This window comes from Dicentrarchus labrax, unplaced genomic scaffold (assembly GCF_905237075.1).
Source record: "Dicentrarchus labrax unplaced genomic scaffold, dlabrax2021, whole genome shotgun sequence".
NCBI classification, from domain to species: domain Eukaryota; kingdom Metazoa; phylum Chordata; class Actinopteri; family Moronidae; genus Dicentrarchus; species Dicentrarchus labrax.
This window is the reverse complement of record NW_026136705.1, coordinates 26,148,788-26,161,357: the sequence shown is the minus strand read 5'-3', so window position 1 is coordinate 26,161,357 and position 12,570 is coordinate 26,148,788. Positions and strand designations below refer to the sequence as shown.

The 12,570-nt window shown below is 38.2% G+C and overlaps 1 protein-coding gene across 2 annotated transcripts in view; it reads right to left on the bottom strand.

Annotated features, from left to right (window-relative positions):
* LOC127363484 (polypeptide N-acetylgalactosaminyltransferase 10) overlaps positions 1–12,570 on the bottom strand; it is a 329,736-nt gene that overhangs the window by 260,335 nt on the left and 56,831 nt on the right. The window contains exons 8-14 of one of the 2 annotated variants that reach the window (XR_007884870.1): positions 10,426–10,533; positions 7,534–7,755; positions 5,872–5,988; positions 5,215–5,364; positions 3,756–3,990; positions 2,652–2,809; positions 2,088–2,553 (exon numbers count right to left, since the gene is read on the bottom strand). The exons of the other annotated variant lie outside the window; for it this stretch is intronic. The gene's annotated coding sequence lies outside the window, so the exon portion shown is untranslated. Of the gene's footprint in view, positions 1–2,087; positions 2,554–2,651; positions 2,810–3,755; positions 3,991–5,214; positions 5,365–5,871; positions 5,989–7,533; positions 7,756–10,425; positions 10,534–12,570 lie in introns of those variants that run through there. 2 annotated transcript variants of the gene reach the window in all.

Genomic DNA, 12,570 nt, shown 5'->3' with positions numbered 1-12,570 from the left:
TGTTTTGTAGTCAGAGGGATAGCATCTACCTTCGGGCTGGTGGAAACAACATTCAGTAGGAACAAACAAAACATAAAGTTGTGGGGCGGACAGCTAAAGAATGAGCTGGAATTTGCTATAAAGCTCCGTAAAGCTGAAGGAAGATTCAGCTTTAAGAGATATTTCTCTGTAGGTGTGTTACTATGCACATTTATATTGTTTTTACATTGTCATTTAATACATTGTTATATCATCCTGTGGTGAACATGAGAACCTTAAGCTAATTAGCTTATAATAGACCTGAATAGCTGTTCAGTTTTCACTAGTAATATATCCCCACTGAAGAAACATTCTCTGATGTAATGTACAGTATGTTATTTACATCTCCCTAAGGTATTTATGGAATGTGTTTCATTAACCTGTGTGATTAAAGTACAGTGGATATAAAAAATCTACACACCCCTGTTAAAATGCCAGATTTTTGTGATGTAAAAAAATGAGACAATAATAAATCATGTCCAAACTTTTTCCACCTTTAATGTGACCTATAATGTGAACAATTCAATTGAAAAACAAACGGAAATCTTTTAGGGGGAAAAATAAAAAATAAAAAACTTACAATAACCTGGTTGCATAAGTGTGCACACCCTTAAACTAATACTTTGTTGAAGCACCTTTTGATTTTATTAGAGCACTCAATTAGCATGGCACATCTTGACTTGGCAATATTTGCCCACTCTTCTTTACAAAAGCGCTCCAAATCTGTCAGATTGCGAGGGCATCGACTGTGTACAGCTCTCTTCAGATCATCCCACAGATGTTCAATGGGATTCAGGTCTGGGGTCTGGCTGGGCCATTCCAAAACGTTGATATTCTTCTGGTGAAGCCATGCTTTTGTTGATTTGGATTTATGCTTTGGGTCGTTGTCGTACTGAAAGGTGAAAGTCCTCTTCAGCTTCAGCTTTCTAACTGAAGCCTGAAGGTTTTGTGCCAAAATTGACTGATATTTGGAACTGTTCATAATTCCTTCCACCTTAATTAAGGCCCCGGTTCCAGCTGAAGAAAAACAGCCCGAAAGCATGATGCTGCCATCACCATGCTTCACTGTGGGTATGGTGTTCTATGGATGATGTGCAGTGTTGTTTCTGCGCCAAACATACCTTTTGAAATTATGGCCAGAAAGTTCAGCCTTAGTTTCATCAGACCATAACACATTTTCCCACATGTTTTTGGGAGACTTCATGACTTTTTTTTTCAAAATTTAGCCGGGCTTGGATGTTTTTCTTTGAAAGAAAAGGCTTCCGTCTTGCCACCCTACCCCATAGCCCAAACGTATGAAGAATACTGGAGATTTTTGTCACATGTAGCACACAGCCAGTACTTGCCAGAAATTCCTGGAGCTCCTTTAATGTTGCTGAAGGCCTCTTGGAAGCCTCCCTGACCAGTTTTCTTCTCGTCTTTTCATCAATTTTTGAGGGGCGTCCAGTTCTTGGTAAGGTCACTTTTGTGCCATATTTTCTCCACTTAATGATGACTTCACTGCGTTCCATGGCATATCTAATGCCTTGGAAATTCATTTGTACCCTTCTCCTGACTGATACCTTTTAACAATGAGCTCTTTGTGGACCATGGCTTTTGCTCTGAGATGCAACTGAGAAAATGTCAGGAAAGTCCTACTGGAACAGCTGAACTTTATTTGGGATTAACCAGAGTCATTTTAAATGATAGCAGGTGTGTACTGACTACTATTTAACATGAGTTTGAATGTGATTTGTCAATTCTGAACACAGCCACATCCCCAGTTATAAGAGGGTGTGCATACTTATGCAACCAGGTTATTGTAAGTTTTCTATTTTTTATTTTTCCACCTAAAAGATTTCAGTTTGTTTTTCAATTGAATTGTTCACATTATAGGTCACATTAAAGGTGGAAAAAGTTTGGACATGATTTATCTTTGTTTCATTTTTTTTACATCACAAAAACCTGGCATTTTAACAGGGGTGTGTAGACTTTTTATATCCACTGTATGTTACCTGCAAATTGACAGACAGCATAACATAAGCATTTCAATGAAAACGTTTTTAATCTTGAGATAGAAATGGACATAATCTGTGTAATTTTGTCGCTTTATTGCTCAGTAGAAAAAAAAAGTATATATTTGCACATACAACATTTTGTTCCTTCAATAAAAGGCACATTCTTGCAATGTATCGGCACACTGTGCAAGAATAATTGGTTAAAATATTTTTTTTCCAGTTTTCACAGAGTTACAGCTTGCAATAAAGTCCAACATACATCACCATTATGTTGTTTTGGTACAATGGATGAAAACAGGTAGCAGATATTTCTCATTGTTGGAACTTGTAAGGCAACACTTGAAAAAGAGAAAAGAGGCAAAAGAATAGACAATCCATTGAATTCAGCAGAGCTTGTGCTTGACAGATTTAAATTTGCAATGAAAGACAGGATCTTTGCAAATTCTCAACATTCTTGAGGTCCAAGGTTCCGTCTGTAAGAGCTCTGTGTTTTATGGGTTTCCACAGGACAATCAGGTTTCACTGTGGTTCTCCCACCCTGGGGAGGACAGAACACAGAAAGTGAATTCATTTTAAAATTTAAATAAGTAAGTAAAATTCCGTTGACAAGAGATTGGTTTGTTCTTTTTAGTTTACCTTCCTTCCTCATCACAAGCTCATGCTGTATGATTGTATTCTGCATGTTGTTGTGTGTGGTCTGACCAGCTTTTCTGCTCTCAGCCAGCGCCCTGGATCACTGCTGTACCACGGGGAATGTCTCTGAAGCAGCACGTTGTTCACTTGTAGCTTCTTATCTGGACAACAGAGAAACAGAGGCAAAATAAACAGACAGCTTACAGCAGCTCAAACAATGTGTTGTTTAGTTAGACAAGCTGATTATTTAACAAATTTAAAGAATGCGGCTGGCATCATTCTGTTTTCTTTTTGTCAACAAATCCCACAAAAAGACCAAACCAAATATTGTGTTATTTCATCTCTCAGTACTTTCCAACTTCTCTGCCTGTGGCACTCAGCACCATGCCAATTTGTTCCTGCTGAAGATGTAAATCTTTAAAAACAGGTAACATATATAAGTCTCAGTGATTTCCTAAAATCACTGTAGTTTTAGTCAAATGTTATTTAAACAGGAGAAAATAGTGTATTTGTTGGGGACTATTTTCAACTGCGGACTAATACACATTTGTGAGTATTTCTGGTATCAGGATGTTGTATTTTGGATTACCTGAATATAAACTACAGTGCACTTCTTCATGGTGATAAGGAAAGATGTCACTCATTTATGTGTTTTAATAGTTTTTTGACATGGAGCTCTATGGCACTGACGAATAAGATATATCAGGCTTTGGGTACACACACTCTGGTTGGCAGAATTTGTGGACGATAAGAAAGAAAAAATATATCCAGACATATCCTTGAAAGGCATATTCAACTTTCTTAGACTTGACCATACAGTATTAGCATCTAATATTTGCACTTTGAGGTCACCATTCAATGTACTCCATGTGCTTGACTGAAATGACTGAAAAACACAATGCATTTGACAACAAATAAAAGCCCCACTTTGTTACATACAAAACAGGTTAAAGATTATACTTTATTAAGTATCTCCAGCTACCAGTCCACACTCCATACTATGGTCTGTGGGACTTGAACCAGCGTCCCTCTGGTTCCCAAGCCAAGTCCCTACAGACTGAGCTGCTGCCAGCACAATAAAACAAAAGTTATTATTGTATTATTCACCAGTTTAAAGTTGATCATTGTTTCATGATCTTTTTCTTTGGAAGACGCCTCATTTCACCATCCAGTGGCCTCAATTGGTGCCATGGTTGAAGTGGTCCAGCACAGTGGCATTGGTTCTCTCAAACAGCCACTGCTGGCTAAGAGAGGAGGGGTCGCACATGTTCATGAAGACTCGCCGCTCACTCGGGCTGCTGTCGATACAGCTGTTACTGACGGGGTGATACAGACTCTTATCCTGGACGAAAAACAAAGTAAGGAAGACAGACTTATTCATTTATAAATAGAACACTTTTTTCATACATTTATTTCCTACTTGATATGATTTTGGTTATATATATATGATTTTCTTGCAAATAAATACAGCCAATAAAAAACATTATACCACTCATCCTACATATTTCTAAAAGTGACTTGTATCATTTTGAATTTGATAGTCTGCAAGGTTGTGTCATAAGGACAAGATTTATTTCAGTTGTAAGTAAACTCCCAAAACTTTAAAATAAAATGAAAAATTAAAAACTAAAATAATTTTCGTACATCTGTATGGTTTTCATGAATCACACTAATTGCGGGTCAATAACAGAAACCTGATAAATCTGATAAGTATAGCGCAGAAGGACACATCTTTTTATGTTGTGTTGTTTGCCATCATGCAACATCCTTCTTGTTTGATTTTGAAAAATAATAATCTTGCACAAAACAGATAAGGTCAAAATGGTTTATTAAGGCCCCTATCAATAGGGCCAAGTTCTTTCTTTGGTATTCTTATCTAAGAAGACTCAGATGTGGTGAGGGGTATGTCCTTGCACAAACAGAATGGCTATTTGGATGTTTTTGTCTATTCAATATGATGGTAAAACACTGCCATACTTAGAGACCACTACATCAAACTGCTAAGCCGGTCCAGACAGCATGAGAGAGTAGTGCGTCACAGAACGTCTCAAGGTTGAAGGTTAAAGCACACACTGCCCGCATGATCCCTGTGTGTCTCAGCTGTGGCTGAAGTGAGGCTTCACTGGAGAGAAGAGGCCTTATTACCTATTTTTTTTCCATGAGCTGTGATGTTGATCTCCACTAGCTCCTGAAGGAAATAATTGGTGCTTTGGCTGCTAAATGTTTCACTCTGTTCACCAGCTAGTAGCAAAATTTGCCTGCTGTTTGATGCTGAGTGAGTAGTGTACATTGGGTTTATCAGAGCTTTATCAGAGCTGCTTCTGCCATAAGACCAAAACTCACCCATTGGGATAGCATCAAAAAAGTCACATGCATCATTATTAATTCTTTTTTTTTTTCCAGGATTGTTTTATTTTTGTACAAACATAGGAACAAGTTGAAATAGGGTACGATGACATAAAACTGCACAACAGCAGCACCTCTGGAAGCCTGAAAGGAGAATATAGCAGTTACCACTGTTTTTACAAGTTGTGAACCTTCCAGTCTCCACTTTCCTCTTGCATACCTTTCTGTAGCGCCACAGCTGGTTCCCCTTCATGCCGTGACAGTCATACAGGGTGACCAAGCTATTGTGGGAGACAGCATCAAAGCAGACCTTCCTTGTGTGCATGGGGTCACCTACCCGAATATCCTCTCTCCAACCAAATGTCAACACCTGCAAGAAACACATCTAAACTGTAACACAAATCAGACCTTGTCCCTCTGCTCCTGCTTCCCTCCTCTTACTCTTCCTGAGTTTTTTATCATTTTAAAAGGTTTTCCTTGTGGAGTCTTCCTTTTCAAAATTGAGGGTATGAAGATAGTGTGGCATATGTTGTACAGGTTGTAAATCCCTTTGCATCAAACTTGTAACTTTTTGGCCGATTTCTACTCAATTTATGCAGATCATCCTATCACCTTTGTGCATCACCGCATCTTTGCTAAAATAAAACTTTAGCCTAGGTGAAAGAGATCCATAAGTCTTAGGGGAGCATTGCTGTTGGGAAGAAATTATATGAGACTTAGCATAGAGTTTGCATGACATATACAGTACATCTTCACCTGCAAATGTTGGCATGTGTCCAACCATACAGCATGAATAGAGTATTGTAAAAGGACCTCCCATGTCAGGAAATGTGAAACCTAATAAGACATTAGGGAAAGGGCAATGAATGACCCTCACCTGGCCATGACTCCAGGCCACCTCCCCCCGGCCTTTTACACAGCTCTCCAGGCGGATGGGGCTCCCTGACACAAAGTGTTTGATCTCCATACACATCCCGCTACCCACATTGCGTATCTACAAAACACAAAGACACATGGACATGGAGTCACACTGGACAGTCATAGCACATTTATTCGTGGCTGGATTAAGTGTTTCATGGGCTGTGTTTTTAATCAAATGGTCTTAGCCTGGAATACTGTTTTTTTCATAGATCATGTGTGTTGTGGGCCTGCATAGTGAATATCTCCCACTGTATTCTTGTCACTTTACAACCTATAAAAGGACATGTGGGTAATACTGACGTTGGATCTGTGTAAAATAATATTTCAGTTTCCACTCTTATTAGTGCCTGTGTCGAACTTAAACTGAACATCCCAGTTTTGTTGTTTGTACCCACAGCAGTTCAGTTGGTTTGGCCCCTGGGTGTACACCCAGGATTCCCTAGTTGCAGCAGGCAGGAGGAAAAGCCAAAAATCCTGTGTTATTGCAAACACGTTTCATCACTGTTTTTTTTGTCTGTTGTTACCACTGGGAATTACTATCTCCAGCTCTATGCACACCCCTCTTGCTGCTTTCAACTTGGAAAACTCCCACTAGTATTTTATTTTTAATAAGTAAAAAGTCATGTGTTGAATTTTACATGATATATGCCTTGCAATGGTCACCTTTGTATCCAGCATACTTTATTTTGCCATGCAGTGTGTGTGCTACATACAAATCACTTCACAGCCCAATCCAATCCTTGTACACAGCAATAAATTTAACTCTGCTGCAGTATCACCAGTAGATGAACTGCTTTCCTGCCAATGTCCAGCTTTAGAGTCATGCCTCTACCCACCTTGATGGGCCAGTAAATTTGAACAGTCCAACTCTTGTAAGAAAGACATAACACGTTTAACTATATAGATGATATTCATCTCTGATAACGTTCATCTCTGTATTCATTTACAAAGCTTTGTAATGATAATTGAACATTGGTGCCTACTTTCTGGAAATATTCACTAATGAGTTTAATGTTATGGTTTTAGGCAACTCTTACATAGTCTTTGAGGTGCCTCTTTAGGTTGATTCTGATATATTTATTTTTGTTAATGTTATTAATTATATATAATTGTAATGCATAACCCATATACACACAACATGCTGATGGCATCAAGTAAAGGAAGTGGTTCATATATTGTATCCATGACTTTATTCTGAGTATATTTTATTGACGAGATCACAAAGTATAGTCATGGTGGATGCACATTTTTTTGGTTGTTCTGATAACCAGAGTTTGTGAAGGAGTTTTTAGGCATTCAAAAAGGTTTTACAGAAAATCAAAGGGGTAGTAGAACCCGCAGATATTTTCAAAGAAATTGTTGTTGCTGTTTTTGAATGAATACAGTGTTTAAACTTTGCTTTTAGCTGAGGAGCAGTCTCTTATTCATATCAATTTCCCTCTTCCTTTGATATTGTTATTCCTCTTACTTTTTTATTTTTATTTAATGAAAAAAAAATAGAAAAAAATCTATTCATTAATCATGATCAGACTTGTTTTTATGTATATACAGTATGTACATGTTCATGCTGACAGTGGGAGGGATTTCAATCAAGGTAATTTCAGAAACCAATCCTTACCTCTCCCCACGCTGCAGCAGGAGGCTCCACTGGTGGGTAGTGTTTGGGTAGGTCCCAGGCCACCTCGCTCATGAACCATTTGAAGCTATGGCAGTTGAGGCGGTTCCTCAGCTCCTTCTGGGCTGTCATGTCTCCCGCTGACAGGTGGCGGTACTCAGGCCGACGCTGGTACACGTATTCGGCGTATTCGTCCATCCACACCTCTGCCACACGTTTTAGGTTCTGAAATCAAATCAAAGAGAGAGTCAGGTACATATATGCATTCACTAAACCAACATTCCTTCTTTCTTACAGGGATCTCAAAATGTCTATGAGCCTCCCACAAATAAACGCAATACCACAGTACCTGGCAGCGAGGATGATTTTGTAGAACCACATTAGACAAATTTGTGAACATAAATGTTTACATAATTTGCTGTTAGTATCGTAGATTGGTCTCAGAAAGTCTGCTCTAACAACAACATCCATTTCTTGACTTTGCTTTGGAATAACCCTCTATAACAACAACATTTTACTACTTTATTGCAGCCATTCAATTTCATTTGGATTCAAAGTAAGAACTGTTGCAAAAAAAGAAAAAAGAATAGTTTTTGCAGAGAACAAAGTATGTCTATGTAAATGTTCTTCTTTATCTGCAGGGTCAGGTCGATTCAGGACCATCAGCATTCCACTGAAGTCTTGTTTAAAGACTGCTGGTCAGAATAAAAAATCAAAACAAAGGCCAGTGCCTTTTAGTTGCACACTGAGCCAAACCGAGCCAAGTTCCAGGCTGCGGCGGAGGCATACATAATGAATGGTGTTCAGCTACACCCCAGATGATTTGGCGCTTTTAGACAATTTCTCATTCTGTGTAGGTACTTTGAAGAATACAAGAAACAAAGAAACTTAAGCTCATTCTTCACAGTAACACCTGCAAAGGCTATGAGTTGAAGATAGTGGATAGACTGCATACTGCTGCCTCTCGTCTGGTGGTCTTTTGTTAGCGGATGCTGAGCTGACTGCAAAGTGATCTTGTGCGTGGAGGAGAAAGAGGAGAGTACTTAGCTGAGGACGAAGGAAACAAAAATGCTGCCATTTGTAATACTGGACCACTTAAAGCTCTCCGATGGTGCTTGAATGTGTGTACAAGTGTAAAGTATGTGTGCATGCATGTGTGTAGTGTTCATGTGTGTTTATGCCACTGTTTATTTATGTACTTGAGCTTAATTAGACAAAAGTTAATTCACTCCTGTACATTAGCTGATGTATTATGTTCAACATAGTTTTAGTTCAGAGTGTTTGCAGGAAAAAGATGAAAACTCTCTGTACTCCAATGGTTAAATATTTTGTGAGCTGAAATATATTTGGTTTCACGTCAAGCCATATTTCAGCACAGCATAAAACCAAATATGGTGTTTTTGTAACTGTAATTTAAATGCTGAAGATCCCTCTGTGTGAATATTGCAGAATAATAATAAAGTTAAAATCAGTTTTGCTGATAAGATGTCATGTTGTAATTTTGTAACAGCATAATTGGATTTTGCTTCATTTATTGTTTTTTGAATTAATAAACCTTACTGATAAGAGCTTTTTAAAGAGACCAAAGAACAAAACACAGAAATCCAATAAAGAGGAACTACTAATATAAATGGACTATTATAAACATTGGAAATGTATTGTTGCCGTGGATGAGCTTTGCCGTCTGTTCCATTTAAAAGCTACACAATAACTGACAATGGACTTGTAACGTTCAGACTTGATGGAAAATATTAAAGGAAGGACAAACTAAAATCTTTAAGGGAAGTTATGGAAGTTTATTTTAATATTTGACTATCTTCTAATACTGAATCGAATGTGATATTAAATACATAAAACAGTGGCACAGGTCAGTAGCTGCTATACTTAGCCTATGAAACTGTTTTATGTGGCTCTGGAGGAGTCAAGTCTGACAAAAAAGCCTATGATGATATCATGGAAGTTTTCATCACAGCTTGGGCTGAGGGAATTTCATTAACAACAGGTCTACTTTACAAACTTTTGGCATTATAACTGAACAGCATGGGTGTTTATCAGGCAGGCACTGTCTAACAAAAAAGACAATACTGAGTTGCATTATCAGAAGTGTAGTAAAAGTGTAGATCCACTATTTTTATTTATACTAAAAGTCAGGATATCTCAACCTCTGCAGGATTAGCTTTTAACATTATTTTTAAAATCTGTTGCTTTTTATGGCTGCAATCTTATGAAAGTGCAATTTAAAAGTCACCGGGATCCTCGTGTAAATTGAATCCCTTTGTAGAATATACATAATGTATGTATCCAAATATAGCCTGCATTTCATCATTCGTTTATTGGTTTCCTGTAACATTTTATATTATATAGTCTCAGAATGTGGACCTTTGAGCAGGTATATGTGTGGCCTGTCTTCATCTAATGATCCAATGAACAATAAACTGAAGTTAAAATTGAGTTTTTTCCAGAAGCAGAAGTTTTATTTAATCCAAATTGACACTGCTACCAGTGATCATTCATTCAGTTGGCTGCTGTTTATTTGTTCATTCTCATCTGTGGTGCACCCATTTTTTTTATATTGTGCATTACATACTGTAGGTTCCACTGTTTTTCTGAAGCTCAAAGGAGTGGTGGACAAAAGGAGTGCCTTTTGTTTTAGCCCTGTGTTAGCCAATACAGATCCATTATACTTTGATTACCACTGCTTTCAATGAAACTGAATTGTTTTCCTTACAGTATAATGTAATCCATTGTTGTGTTGTGACTGAGAAGTGATTGTAACAGCATTGTACTGACACTGAAGCCCTGTATTAGACTGTTATAGCATACAGAAAATCTGTGACTGATCTGCTGTATTGTATTTTATCGTGAACCGTAGAGGCACACAGTGTGAAGAATTACCTTTGCCAAGCTAATCCCACCAGGGACCTTGTAGGGGACATACTTCCTATAGATGTGTCCTACCCTGGAGCAAGGGATGTCCTCCATCCGACCACCACACATCCACACCTACAGAGAACACAAAAAGAGAGAAAGCTCTTTCATCAGATGAATCTCTATTGCATTTAGAAGTTCTCCACCTTAACATTCAAAGACAAAGTTGTGGAAAGGTAAAGGAAGGTGAAGGAAAGACACGATCAAGGAGATGAGCAGGAGACTGACGGCTAAGAAGAAAGAGGCATGAAGTACGATGGTTCTAAGAGGCTTATAAATCCTGGGAGACTAAGAGGAGGGAGGAGTGAATTCAGATGGAGAGGCAATAAAGATGAAATGGCAGGACAGTGGAGGAAGAAGAGAAGACACTGAAACCATATTATGATATGATGGTAACTTGACTTCACCTGAGCAACAGGGTCAAATTAGAGAAAGAGCTGCTGGGTTAAGCCACGGGCAAAAACTGCTTACTGCAAAAGCTCTTCAGGAGAACAAGGCATATTGTCTCTTTGAAATATTTAATACATTTAATATGTTTTTAGCACCCTAATGTTGTTGTCTTAAGTAGAACAAACCTTCCTTTATAGCGGTTTTATCTCGTTTCTTTTCCTTTCCCATGTCTATCTCACATAACAGAGACATCCAACAGCGGCTCCTCGTTTTAATCCCCCAACTATAATGAAGACAACAGTGATGATTCTCTTTCTTGGCTTGCGATGTTGAAAAGAAACCTTGAGAAAGAAAGAGAGCCATTGAAGAGGATGGGAAAGAAAAGAAGACTTAGAGACAGCAGGCAAGACGAAGAAATGGTTTTGTCTTTAAGACAATAGCTAAATGAAAAGTGGGGAAATGAAAAGCTGGATTTAAACATGAAAACAAACAAGTTAAGTATGGGAAGAAAGAAGTGCAGGGCTTCCAAATTGTTTCTGCAGAGTCCTTTACTATGTAAATATGATTTTTGCTATTCGAAGGTTGGAGGCAGGCTGAAGCTTCTGGGAGTTCAAGAAATGGACAGTAATAATAGAACATGAAATATAAATACTTTGCATACAATTTCAAGGAGAAGGTAGGTACAACACATAGTTCCACAGGGTGTAAAGGTAGTTCAGTTCACAGATGGTCCAACCCACTGTGTTCCTATAGTACATTTAAAAACATTACACTGAGTAGCCTAATAGGAATGTCTAAGCTTAAAATCAATTTTATCAACAGCAACATTAATTCCATAGTAATATATGGTTTGGAATGTACATGTAACCAAGCCAGAGAAACCAGAAGAAAGAACATCATCTGTGAAATAAGGCAGAGGTCACTGTAGTGGCTGGGTCAGTTTCAAGGTTTTGCTGAGATCGATTTGTCCAGGCAAATGAAAACCTGGAAGACCAGAAATGACTTGCTGCAGATCTGTGATGGAAAAGCTAGCGGGGATCTCCTGGTTGCCAAGGATAAGGAATGATAGAGTGAGCGGACTGAGGTCAGTATCAGAGGAGATAGAAGTTTACTATGTATATATTTGTGACCTGTATTTACAGACTTATGTCTTTAGTAGTAACCAGTTGGGTCGGGGATGAGCACCACATAGGGAAGTGAAAAAAGTTTTAAGATACAGACAATAACAAAAATAGAAAACACTGAAAACTTTTTCATTTTAAATTCCCTCACTTACTTGAACCTAGTTTGTATTGTTACAACCCGCCACATGTGAATACTTTCAAGCAACAACTAGCATTATATTAACCCATTCAGGCATAACCAACAAGTCATCATGACCCTGTGTTGTTGACATCATTGTCACTGCAACTCAACCACAGTCTCTTTGGTCTGTTGTAGATGAGACGTTCTACCACCAGTGAACCAAGACGAGGGTACAGTACACAGTTCAGCTGATGGAGAGAAACTACAGAACAACAGAAGTCACTCCAGCTGCATGAATAAAACATTTTGCTGCAAGACAAAATCCAGCATTGACTGAAATGGCGAATAAAACTTGAGTTGTCTCTATTGGTGCCTTTGTATAAATAAAACATAAATGCATACAGTTCAGTATATAATGTATTTCAGTGGCTCCGGCCATGTGTTCGCTTCCACTACATGAATAATAATGACCTAACC